At 41.9% G+C, this 13,999-nt stretch overlaps 1 protein-coding gene across 2 annotated transcripts in view; it reads left to right on the forward strand.

Moving 5' to 3' along the window:
- The first annotated feature begins 9,782 nt into the window (after positions 1-9,782).
- LOC135244460 (protein FAM135A-like) overlaps positions 9,783-13,999 on the forward strand; it is a 29,035-nt gene continuing 24,818 nt past the window's right edge. Inside the window, exons 1-2 of one of the 2 annotated variants that reach the window (XM_064316758.1) lie at positions 9,783-10,204; positions 11,564-11,667. The gene's annotated coding sequence lies outside the window, so the exon portion shown is untranslated. The remainder of the gene's footprint in view (positions 10,205-11,563; positions 11,668-13,999) is intronic. The other variant, XM_064316759.1, reaches the window with a different exon arrangement.

A 13,999-nucleotide genomic window follows, 5' to 3' on the forward strand; every position in this document is an offset into this window, starting at 1 on the left:
TACAAAACATTTCGTTATGTCTAAATAAATACAACTTTAGTTCACTTTATTTTGTGAAATCCACGCTCTGGGGTGTATCTTAATATATTAATGCATCGAATGCCGTATTGGTGAAACTAGGAGGTGGGTCTATGTGTTTGATTTAGCTTTATTTTGTGTGAGGTCGAAGTGTACAGACCTTGGCTTGCTATTGTAATAAAACATTTTAAATCTGTTATATGTTACTTTATAAATATCAAGTAGCCTATAAACAACGTACTGCCCCGACTTTAACCTATCCTGCCTTTTGACATTACCCTGAGTTGGTAAGTAGCCTAAGGCCCAGGGGACCAAATAAAATTAAGTTTTCTGCTATATTTCCCATTTTTATTTAAGTTATTCATAGTGTGCACTTCTCTGGAAAAAAAATCAGCCGTGCTTGATCAAACATAAAAAGCAAAAAACAGCAGGTTTAACGATAATTTTGGTTCCCAACTTACCGGTACGGCTATAGCGGGGTTATCCTTTAATTTTCCTATCACAGTAAAGCCGTCCAGATTCACTTTGCTCCGTGGCGATACATTTAGAGAGTCTATCATTATGCAGTCAACGAAAAGAGAAACCGTTCCCTTCTTGACGATCAGTAATATCTTGTGCCATTGTGAATTAAACAGGAATGGTAGGAAGGAGAACACCACGGTCTGTCCTCTTTTATCGGGCGTTCTATATGAGAATTCCAGAGATCGTGTTTCCCCGTTCACCCCCACGGCTAGTTGTTCTTCGGCGTTAAAATCTTGTATTTTCCACAAGTTCCAGTTCTTGGTTATGGCGCTTCCGTTCATCCGAAATACAGTCAGGAAAGCAAACTCTTCTGGCAGTCCAAGGGGGTATGCGGATCTTAAACAACAAACTAATGTTAGTGTGTTTTGTTTGTCTGTTTGATTAAATTACCATAATCAAGCAGCCTAATACATTAGTTTCATCCTTACACATACAAAATTATGTGTAGATTTTCGTATTGACTCGAAAATTATTATAATAATTACATGTATCAGTTCGTAATAAATATATGTATCAACCTGGAACTTTTTTGACATACAATGTGAGCTGACACTCAGTGACGTTTAACCATTTGAGCCCCCAACGCATCCATTTCCTGTTTCAGCACCATGGACAGAGATATCACTCTGACCAGTAGATGGCGACGAGTGCTTACAAATACACTGCAGTGTAACGCCGCTGCCTTGCTTTGATCAGGGGGTATTTCACGAAGCAGGAGTTACTGAGTTAGCTGCATACTGCTCTGAGTATATCCCGGGACAGCTCTTTTTACTAGTCCATGTCCCAGATTTGGGAGGGTTCCGGGTTTTACTCAGTGCAGCGATCCAGCTAACTCAGCAACCCTGCTTCGTGAAACAGGGTCCTGGACTCGACATGCTGAGTCGTGTAGCGGTGACGATTTACCTGGTCTGTATCTTGAAGTTGGATTCTGGACCTAATTTATATGCTACGTGCATGGGCGTTGTGCCAACCACCGTTTGGACTGACCCTCTTAACGTCTCCGCGGCGAGATGGAACTGTGACATGATATCGAATCCTGCGGGGAACCAGGTGGATACGGGTTCACAAAAGGCATACCAGTGATACCACAGAATAGACGAGGGGATAAAATCCATGTACATTCGAGCAGGTTACCTGGCACAGTGTCCTCCCCAATTGTAATCTGGGGACATATCGATTGTTCGGTTTGAATTTCACCACCAGTAGAAAACAAAAATTCTGCAATCAAACAAAAGATCGATTACAATAAATTCAATTTATTCTCGCCCACAACGATGGAAGTCAAATTTAGAATTAATACACCATAACCCCGTTCCTCCTAAGTGTTTGCGGATGTACGTCCGTACAAGACTGGGATACGTGGTTGGGTACCAGGTCCGTTTGTGTTTTTAAGAACAGCTTTCCTGCCATTCTCTCACACTTACTGCAGTGCTAACTTTCGCGTAGACACTATGTTTACAGTGTAGAACGTAAAATCGAGCATTGTTTGAAAAGCTGCACTGTAAGTACACCCCCTGTGGGTAAATAAACACCAAGCAAGTTTTTTCTTCGCCAAACTTGAAACTTCGCCAGCCCTCACGCGCCACTGTTTCTTATGAAACCACCCCGTTGAATATTGTCCAGCACTGAATTCCACTATGGAGCCTATTGAAATGTGAACTGTTTGTCAATGAGATGCATAATAGGCGATTAAAACCGAATGCTTTACAACATGCGTCCAACTACCCCAGTAAATATTTTTTCCAAACAATGAATTAAATGCCATTAAGTTCCGATTTGGAAAATACTTACGTTGAGAATGTAGACCTGTGCCGAGGCACCATGGAATCAAAAGGCACAGCGAGTAGATCAGGAAGAGTGGTTCCCTAGAAATACATACATCTTTAAATTCATAGCATATGTTCAGTTTGTACACACATAAGTACATTAGTTCGTGAAATGTTTCGGCTATTATTATCGACTTTAGCGATAGAGTTAGGATAGCCGTAACATGAAATAGTGGAGTTACCCCTTGAAACAGTTCATGCCGTTTCTTTGGCCGCAACCGCAAGGTTGTAGTTATGTGTCGTCCAGGTTCCTTGGCACAGAGAGGTGGAAGTTGTGGTCGAGTGTTCAGGAGTTGGAAAACGAACCAAATGAAGAGGGCCAAATTCTGGGCTGTTGCTATCTTGGCACCCCGGGAATACTGTGACCTTATCGAAGTAATCTGTGGACCCGGGGAGGGGGTGAGGATTTTGAAAGGACGAGGGGGGTGGTGGCTGAAGGGGGTTTAGTCACGTTCGACGCAATAGATACATTAAAGGATGCTCAAGACACAGGACGTAATTTAGGGACAGAATTAACAAACAGAATTTTAGCTTCATTTGAATAAACGGAATAAAACTATGGATTGACTGCCAACTTTTTGGAGTTTAGTGAATTCATTTCAATCACATAGCTGGTAGTAACTGCAGCACAATTAAAACATAAAGCAAGAATAAACGTTTCATCATATTTTCAAATTGTTCTGATTGCCAGAGCAAATGGATTTGTACGATGTTTCATGTTCCAATGGAACAGTCGAACAATTTGAGCTTTGAGCACTGGCGACTTTTAAACTGAACATGAGTATTGGAACATGTCACTATGTGTCCTCTTCCAAAAAAAACAAAAGAAAAAACTAAAAAGTGAGAAAATAAATGTGTGGTGTGTGTGCATGGGCGTGCGGACGTACGTGTGTGTGCGTGTGTGAGAGCACGAGTTAAGTGTGCATGTGTGTGTGCGCATACATGTGTGTATGTGCACATGTGCATGTGTGTGTGTGTGTGTGTATGTGTGTGTGTGCATGTGTGTGTGTGTGTGTGTGTGTGTGTGAATGTTTACAGTGTAGAGTCATTAATGGCTTTCACTCCAGAAGTAGTCTCCATATACTTACACCTCCTCCAGCACCAAGCAACACTGGCATATTTCCCCAAGTACAGGTGGCAGATCTCATACACACACATCTCCAATAAACAACTACAACATTAGTAAAGAGGGTCATGGGAAAGTTACATTCCTCATGCCAATACTGGACTTAAGTGGACTTGATCCTGAGTTTGGTTACACTGTTGTAAGTCGCTCTGGATAAGAGCGTCAGCTAAATGCCTATAATGTAATGTAATGTAAATGTAATGCAATACTGAAACCAGGATAAGTTCTTCCTCGGCAGCCACAGTGCAATGGGGAAATTATGTTTGATCTTTCAAATTTGCATATGCAAAAACACTGGCTGACCGCAGATATGGCTTCTCAACCACAGCACTTGGAACGGCACGATGAGTCAATCTCTCCTCTCAGAAAGTCAGCCTCTGTGTACCATGACTTTTAAATGGCAGGCTTTGCCATCCGCTCTCAAACTCTTGTCCACGTTTTTCAGATATGCATACGACACCTGATTTGACTACAGTCGTCTGAGCAGCTAGAGTTCTTTTTTCTCTCTCTCCAGCAAACAGAGGTCAGATTCACTACACAACGCGCTTTCACGAGAAGAATTGCTCAGCTCACAGTGTACTCTGGTAGGAGTTGTATAAAAGAACAGCTCCATGACTTGGCACAGATGACCCTTCTGTGAGCCTATATGGTATTAAAGCAGGGTGGTCCATCACGCACCATCACAACAGAAACATTTCTATCTGATTGCCTCGGTGCCTCCCATGTCCTGATTTAGGAAATTAAGTGAAGCTTGATGCCAACTTTCTTTATCATTTCCCAGATATAATGGTAATTTTATTTCATTTATATTTCTACTTAATACATCATGCGTTCTTAAAATGACATCATACAATATTGTTGCAATGGGTTGAAAATAGAAAATGGATAATTTTATTGTCTCCTGAATATATAAATGTCAGTGTGTGTGTACATGCATATTGCAGGTTGCGCATGTTTTGTTATATCCATATGTGGAAATTCATCCTGTTAGTGTTAAAGAAGGCAAATTCACCGGACAGCAATAATTCTTCTTGGACTAATTTCCTCTAAATGCTGTCAGAAGACCACAAAAGGGTGGTAACCACGGTGATGGAATGTATTCTTAACAATGCAAAGCTGCTGAAGTGAGCTTTGTGCTTATAAAATACAGCTTGACTTTAGTAATATATATATAACACACACTGCACCACCTGCACACGTTTCTAAAACTGTGTGTATGTGTTTGTGTGTGTGTGTATGTGTGTGCGTACGTGCACGCATGTGTGTGTGATGTAGTGTCAGCGGGCTTGGTTGTTGTAGATTTATTTGGCTTGTGTGTGTGTGTGTGTGTGTGTGTGTGGCGGCTTTGGTTGGCTTTTTGCACCATTGATTTAGTTGGCCTGTCTGTACTTCTGTGGTGTCGCTGCACTTGGCTTGTGTATGTTATAGGTGCAGCAAAAACAAGCAGATAAACCCTGTTTAAGCTGTGTCTTTGATGGGTTACTGATTTAGTCTACCACTGTATCTCATGATGGGATAAAACATCTGAAATTTTTGATATTTGAAATATTTCTGAAAAGCATAACGCAGCTCTAACTGTTGACTTGCTCTATAGGAGTCGGGGTTACAATGCATCACATTATTTGCAATGTCTTGAACAGGCAAGGACTGTCACTTAGCAGCTTCCCCTCTAGATCGTTGTCTCTCTGAAAGTCTGCAGAGAGGCCAGAGTTTGTGAGGATAAAGGAGCAGGCCCAGGATGATTTATAAGTGCATTATTACACTTCACTTTATATCGCGAACCACTCGAACATCCTCTTATGGTTCACTTAAGTGGCACTGAGTGACTGAGTGAAGCAGCGCTTGTCATCCAAGAAACAGATAAGAAAGAGCTAACAACCCGCTCTCGTATTGTATTGCACAGGCCTTTCCTGAGTGTCAAGACTGCAGGATTACGCCCATCCGACTGAATTACCGATGAATAGGGCCGTATCAATCGATATATAAATCGGCTTGATTAATCAAGTTAGTTGCTTTAATTATCATTTTATCTCAGATTAAAATGGAAGATTAAAGTAACTGTTGATTAATGATACTGGTTTAGTTGGCGACATTTTAATTATGTAGTAGGAAGTAATGCAAAGCATCCTTGTCGTGTGACTGAGTTGGACCTGGGGTCAAGGGTCAAGCTGCTGCCCCAAAGTCTGCCCTTGAGCGCTCACACCTCTGAATGTGCATTCCTGCTCGGGCCAGCGTGTGAGGGTTCAAGGTTGCCCCACATAGGTAGTGTGCGAGTGTGCAAGTGTGCGAGGGCTTGACACCTTCAATGAACCCTTCTCTGAAGTCCAGACCTCCGGACACTTTGGTGAAGGGAATCACCCGCGATTCTTTGCAGCGCTGTGACTTTCCAAACAAAAAACAATTACAAACATGAGACAACATTATAAATGAAGGGCCTTGTTCAATGCCTTAGAAAATACAGTTAGACCACATAGGAAAGATTGTTTAATTAGGCCTGCCTCTTGCTCATCCAACAATGCATGTAATTGCATTGCATCACTGTCCATTTATATTTGCCACCTTTGCCTTCTTTGATTTCATGATTGCAAAGAAAATCTATCTAAATATGCTCATAAACAAGCCCTATTAATGGCAGATACTTTGGTGATGAAGTCATTATATAGTCTGTCCCATTGCAGTTCAATGTGGATGAGGAGCGCACTCAAGACTTGGTGAATTTGGAAAAGGGAAATAAAAAATCCCGGAAGTACATAATCGGAAGTGCACGAGTACTTAGACTGTACAGCAGGTGTTCAAGGCTTGAGGGTAGATATTAGGATGGGAGGAAGGTTTCAGCAGCACTGAGTGCATGGAAAAGAAAAGCATTAACGATTCAATTGCAGTCGGGATTGCATCAAACGACTGGCTAATTAACATGGCTTAGGACAAGAGTTTAAAAGCAGCTCTATAGCTAGCAATGGATTCCAAAGAATATCTGAATAAATATTAATATTTAATTAACCAATTACTTTCAGCCAATGAAAAAACAAATAACCAGCTACTTGCTTTAGTCATTTGGCGGTTGAGTTAGGACATTTGTGTTTAGGGAAAAATAGCACCATCTGCCACTGTCATCAGAGAGTCCAGGGGTTCTAAAGTAAAAGTTCTGCCAAGTGTTGCTTCCACCCGTGACTACACAGCCAGCTGATTACACTAATTAGTTCTACCTCCTGATGAAAGAATTGTGCTAATTAGCAAATCCAGGTGATTGGAAAATAATACTTTTATTATCTGAACCTGGATTTTCCCACTCTGTTATTTTGTCAATTCCAATACAAAATACTAATCTTGAGGTAGCCACTGGTGTTATTTTGTGACCACAAATAGGTCCACCTTCATTGATATAAACATTCCTGTACTCATCATGCATTTTTAATTAGAAATGTAAAAGCCTTTAGCTAATCAACTTAACATTATACAGAAGTTTGGAAACTTGCAGGTTCGGATTTTATGCCCATATATTAATGAATTGCACCAGGAAATATTGTAAATATTTAGACTTTTTACTAACATAATGATAAATATACTTAAAAGCATCATACTCAAGAAAATATAACATTTTAAACTGGAATTTCTTTATATATTTGCCCATTAATTGTGATGTGTTGCAAATGCTTTTCTGGTTGCGATAATATATTGTGTTTCAGTACAATGCAGTATTTCTGTAAGGGTTTAAAAAGCCCAGCTCAAGTGCAGTGTTCATTGCCGAAGTCTCCCTGAGGCTGTAGAAAGAAGCTTTTGGCCAAAAAAGCCCCTTCACTGAGGGCGCAGAGGACCGATTTCCCTGTTTTAAAGTGTGTGGACTTCAGTGCACAGCAGGAAGTAAACACAGAGGTGGCCCAAACACAGAGCTGGCCTATTTTTAAAGGTTCCGCACAAAGCAAACCAGGCCAGGCTTGGGTCTGACCCAAAAGTTATTTCTGTTTAGATGATGTGGCCTCACCTACACAAATGCATAAACTCTTATTGCTCCCTAATGCATTGTGTATTTCTTAGCCAAGTTAAGGAAGCTTCCAGAATACAATGGTCTGTTGTGTCTATTTTGTTAAATGCAATTGTATCCATTTTGTAATTAATGTCATTGTTCTGAAAGTATCCCATGGCTGACCCATTTATGAAACTGATTACACTGCCATTGTTGTTGTGTCCAACATCATGTCAGAATTTATAACTGACTAGTGTTGTTGTTCCAGAGAACAACCAAATTAGCGAATTGACTGGCATTCATCTGCTCCTGGTGGAATTTAACACGGCTTAAATATGAATTTCTGAAGAAAAACTGTTTGAAACTGAAGCCACTTGAAAGTTGGCATTTGAGTTATACGATCTGAAGATCGTAGAGAAAATCTGTTTTGCAGGATTCATTTCTCACTTTCTTACCAAGCTTTATTTTTGGATAGATTATTATGCTTGTGTACCATAAAATTAAACTTAGATAATTCTGACCTTTGACCCATCCTCTAAAAAATGACTTTTTTTTTTGCATGTAGGATACTAGCTAATTTGTAAAATTGAGATAAGTGTGCCAGGTGGTTAGCTGGGAACAGAGGTAACACAGAACCGTCAATCAGGCGCTCCAGGCTGCCAATCACTGATAGAAAAACAGAGAAAGCAAAACAAACAATCTTCAGGAGCGTAAATAGGGAAAAACCCAGCTGTAGAAGAAAGGCAAACAGAGGAAGAGGATACACAGTGTCCTGTGTGTGAGGGATGTAGTCTGCCTCCAGGCCTGGGGAAATGGGTCCAGTGCTCAAACAGTGGTCACATGATTACTGCACTGCAGTAGGCAAAAGCTATGTATGCCCCCACTGTGACAGTGACTGAAAATAGTCACATAAGGACACACACTCACACACGTACACACAAACATGCGCATACACATACACACACACACACACACGTACACACACATACAAAAACATGTGCATGCATACACACACGCAAACATGCGCATGCACACACGCATGTACGCACACACGTAGACGCACACACACGCACGTACACACATGTGCGTGCGCGCACACACACACACACTTTTTACAATTTTAAGTATGAAATTAAATGACAAACCACAAAAACACTAAATATAACACATATAAGTTATATATATATATATATATATATAACAGTATTTGTACAAACACAGTACAAAAAGAGACATTTTCAATGCACAAAAATGCCATGTTACTCATGTATACAAAGCACTGTCAATATAGGTCATTGATTAAAACGGGCAAAATCTATGCCTGCCATTAAAAGCATTGAAATCAAAATGAGGCCAAGTTACAACAAACAATGTTGGCTATCTTAGCACACACAAATAAAAAAAACTCTGTTCCAAAGCAATGTTTCCTAAATTATGTCATGTAACTTGGCCCTGTGTTTTTTCATACCATCTAAAGAGAATGTGGTCATTCAAGCTTAGTGTCCAATCATAGCATCAAATAACAAAAATTCCCTTCTCATGGAAGAATGATACAGTTTAAATGACTGTTTTAAACAGCTGATGAAAACTTATGTCCAGAAAGGATATGTTTATGCTTGGTTGTCAAGTTAATTTTACAAAATGTTCAAATTCTTGTATAAATTTTTTTTGCCAAATAAGTAGGCAACAATAGTATTATTATTATTTATTTTTTTTAATCTTATTTGTGAACACAATTGTCAAACATAATAATAATAATAATAATAATGAATTTTAGTCATGATGTGCTTTTCTTGCACTGGATGCAGACAATTGTTGAAACATATAGTGTAGTCATTTTTACATTTTTTAAGTGTAACAGCTGAATTGCAGAGTATTTCCATGATAAATGATTGCCATTCACACTTGCATGTGACACATAAACCTGAGCATTGTTGGGCTGAATGGCCCAATGTTGTCATTATGTTATGTCATGTTAAACTTTATGTTTAACTTTGAATGACTATTCTCTTCAGATGGTAAATGTTAAAATGAAAAACACAGGGCCAGGTTACATTAAATAATTTAGGAAACACTGGACAGCATTGTTTTGCAATAGAGCATGTTTAATTTGTGTGAATTAAACAATTGTGTGTGAATTTTATTAGTGCTTTGTATGCGTGTGTAACTTGTACGTGGAAAACGTGTTTTTGTTGAGAGAGACGGTTTACAATATATAACCACTGCAAACATAACTGCACAGCATGCCGCGCCGTCATTTTTAGCTGGCTAAATCGGGTAATCTTTACTCTCTTGACTATTTTGGTTAACAAGTGATGTGGGCAGACTTGAGAACAGTAAGGTTGTCGTTCTTACGCTCCTCCTCCGATCCACTGGATGTTACAGAGCTGCTGGTTTCAGCCGCTCGGGTCACACGTTCAGACGCGCAATGGAATCTCCGGTCCGGCTTCAATTCAGTTCAATGAGTTTACCTTAGCTAGCTAACAACTAGCTAGCCAGGTTAAAACTAACAGCTTTACGTCCTTTAATCTAAATTTATTTTATTTTAGTTCAACAAAAGTTGTGTACCTCGGAAAAGAAAAACAAAACTTCAAAACATCTCTAGCGCTATGCGATGAGAAAGCAAAGCGGGTGCATGGGTCCGTAAATCCAGCTCGCTGTTCGGCCTGCACTGCGATTCTTTCGGAAAATAAGGTAGAGAAGAAGTTCATTTTAAGTGGGACAGTTCGATCGCCGCTGGACTTGTTGGTACGCGTGTTCTGCTGTTTGGACTTAGGACTGTGTTGTCCGTACTTTGGTACAAGTTTGCAAGCCAGGTAGCTGGTGAGCTAACTAACAAACCGAAAATATCGACCTCTACGGACAGTAAGCTAGCTAACGTTTAGCTAGCGATCTTAAAGTTATTGAACCAGTTTGGATCCTGTCTTCGTGTCTGTGCTTTTCGCTATTTGGCCATAGAGGTCAGCTATTACTGTAGAAACGTTTAGTACAAATAAGCTGGCTAATTAGTATAGCCGTTGTATTTCAACCCCTATGCTAACTGGCTAATGTTAGCTAGCTGGTTACTTGTTAGCATTTGCTAACATTAACATTAGACTAGCGCACTTCAGGCGGCGATAAATCATTTTGCTGAGGGTAGCCAGCTCTAGCTTGTAGTTTACTAACTTAATGTTTTCCGATCAGTTGAAAACAGACACAGCTGGGTGGCACTGCTCGTAGAGAACAACAGATATCAACAGGCCATTAAGTTGCTAATATTTGATATTTCTAAATCTTAAGTCGGCTAACGTTGATGTAGTGACCAAATTCGCTAACCAACTCAGCCGAGTTTGGTCTTGAGGAATCGCCTCTGACTCAGCTGGCTAATCTCGGAAAGTTATTCAGTGTATTTGTAACTGTCAAGACACACTTTCTAGTGTCTGTGATGTAGCTACTTTATTGTCCTCTACTTCCTCTACTTCTAGGCTGTCTTTTAAAAATTATGAACGGAAATACTTGGCAGAACCATGTCCCATAATCTTCTTTCAAAGATGTCTTGACAGATCAGATGTTCAGTAACTGAACTGATGAAACTTCAAAGTCCTTTAAATAATTTGTTTTCCAAAACCGAGAACAGTTATTCTAAATGTCGTTATATGCCATGCATTTGTATTACGAAGTTAGATTTATAGTCTGCCGTTTTATCTGCAATCTTTTTGTCTTTTTCCGTTTCGGCAAAGCATTTGAACCCTTTTAGAGAGGGATATAGCCTACGACACCTTTCTAGCCTTTTTAATACAGACCATGGCTCGCCTTAGACTAACGCTGTCTCGGTGACATGCCTATCACTTTTGTGTTTATTGGGTTTGCCTTCGGCAGTACTATATATTTAATTTGAGACATCAAGCAATTTCTCTGTATTGCTCAAACTGTAAAAGATCAGTAACTTATTGTCCCCTATAACTTTTATTTTTCATCCGAGATGTGTAACGTGTCCCTGACTGTGCCTCACTCCAGTATTGGGCCAATGATGTGCTAGCTCTGAATGCTTTGGGTAGAGCAAATAAGAGTGGAAAAAACGGAAATGTTAATCTTGAGGCAAACGATTATGACTGTTTTGCATTTTAGCCCCGGTTCTGGGGGCAGCCAATTTCAGCGGTGGAGAATGACGTTGGCCAGCACGAGGATATGTCGTCACTCAGCTAGTGGGTGCTGCTTCAGTATTTGAGTAGGTGAGTAGACGGCTTTTGAAATCCACATTTAAAAGCCAAGTAACCCTTACTGCCGTTTTTGAGAGGGTGCGGGTTTGCGAATTGCAGAATGGGAAGAGCTGGTTTATGGTCACTGATGTGAACCAATCACAGTTTTTTTTTTTTTTTTTTTTGCTGCCTGCTGAGTGTAAATGATTTTTATTGGCTAAAAAACTTCTGAATCCCAGCTTATTGTAGGTTCAGTCATTATGGGGTTCATGAAACCTCACTAATAGCTATTCTCTTTCATGGCAATGCTGTCTAGGTCAGTGGTTCTTAACCTGGTTCGGTCGAACCTAGGGTTGTGAGTCGTCTCAGGGTTCGTGGAGCCTCGCCGCAGAGTCCACCTCAGTCTAGTCTGCAGTTAGTGGGCACTTTACTAAAGAAGGGTTCGGTGAATGAGCATATGAAACTGGTGGGGTTCGGTGCCTCCAACAAGGTTAAGAACCACTGGTCTAGGTGCACTGCACTGCTTGTCTATCGGAATTGATGCACAGAGCAGGCGATGTGTAGATCCACTGATCTGAATGCCGGCTGCATCCACTGGCGGTATGCTGTTGGCTAGTTTCTCATCCATATATCGCAAAACTTGATGGGTCAGCACATGCCTGATGAAATCTTACGGCCCAGCTCTTGTAGTTTTTGGGCCCTGGCTTTCGGCGAGACGTGTTGGATCTTTAGTCGGGTGTTTGTGTGAAAGGCACGTGGCCAAAGTTGGGGGGGGCGGGCGGGCTTTTTGGCATCGTAGCTGGAGATAGTGTGAGGTCCTCCCACACCGCCTCGGTCAGCGTTTCTGCCTCGGCACGCCGCGCCGTGTTGATCTTGGCTCCCGGTTTCTCCTGATTTGTGGGCGCTGTGGAACGGAAAGGTCGCGCGGCGGTATCCAGGAGAAACGGCAGGAATCCCAGTCTCGACGGTTTCCCCGGGCGCCGAGAGCCGCCCCTTCGTCGGCTCGGGGGATTGCCGTCCTCGGAATCGCACGCTCGCACCCCCTACCCCCCACCCCCCCGCCGCTCTCTCCCTCCGCCGTCCCGCCAGCCGCTTGAGAAAGGGGTAGCTCTCGGTGCCGGGGAACCGTAGAGCGTGAGATTCGCATTTCATGCGCCGGCATGTGGGCGGACTACCAGTGTCCGGTGGACCGGAGGTGCAGCTCCTGTGTGGAGTTGGGTGGAGGGTCCTGTCTACTCAGGCGGCCGTCTAGGGTGGCGGTGTGGTATAATGGGTAAGGTGCTGGTCTTGTAACTTAAAGGTCACAGGTTCAGTTCCCAGGTAGGATACTGCCGTTGTACCCTTGAGCAAAGCACTTAACATGCATTGCTTCAGTATAGCCTATATCCAGCTGTATAAATGGATGCAATGTAAATGCTATGTAATGAGTTGTGTAAGTCGCTCTGGATAAGAGCATGGATAAGAGCATCTGCTAAATGCCTGCAATCTTATATACCCCAAACCCTTTCTGCTGAGCGACGCCGTGGCTATTTGCCACCCTGTAGGACTGCTGCTGATGGTTAGGATTCGCCGCTGTCCCTCAGGATTGTTCACACACTGAAATCTGACATCTTAGGAGGATGAGCCACCCATCCTAACAATAGGGTTCCTGAACCTATTGTCCATCGGACGCTAATAAATAAAACAGCAAATAACCAACAAAGAAAGTTTCCATAGAGACGCGTTTCCATGGAGCACTTGGCGTGCCTGGCCCTTTTTTTTTTTTTAACCGCAGACCTTCTGTGTAATTACCTCTTTTGTGCACACGGGAGAACTTGTTTGGTCTCACTTGGCCGCTTGTTTGAATCGCACGTCAAGGCTTTGCTCCCTAGTTTCCTTTCGGCACGGAGCCTTCTGTGTGGTTTTGAGGAGTGGTCCTGTGTGTGTTTCCCCGACACACGTGCCCGTGGCAAACCGGACAGATTTTAAGGCCTGTTTGCGTTTGCTCTGCCTCAGTGTCACTTGTGAGCGTGTCTGTCAGATACCAGAAACCACTTCTCTGAGCTATTTTTTTTTGTTTCTTGTCGTCTGTGTCTATTTTCATTTTGGATGTAAGTACTGAAAATATAATAATGGGGGGCAGGGCATTAGGCCTCCATCCAAACCAGCTTGTCACTTTTTTGCCATTCATTTTGAGGAAAGAAACTGGTTTACATGGCAAAAGGGAAACCTCAGTGTTTTCTAGCACTGCGTGTGTAACAGGCTGCGCACTGTCAGCACTGTGTAGTAGCCCACGCACTGCTTCTGGTGCGTAACGCAGTCAGTTTGCCACGCCCGCGCCTTTTCTCTCAGTCGCTCAGGATCTTCGGAGGGGGCGGGGCTCCGA

This window comes from Anguilla rostrata, chromosome 18 (genome assembly GCF_018555375.3).
Source record: "Anguilla rostrata isolate EN2019 chromosome 18, ASM1855537v3, whole genome shotgun sequence".
Taxonomy (NCBI): domain Eukaryota; kingdom Metazoa; phylum Chordata; class Actinopteri; order Anguilliformes; family Anguillidae; genus Anguilla; species Anguilla rostrata.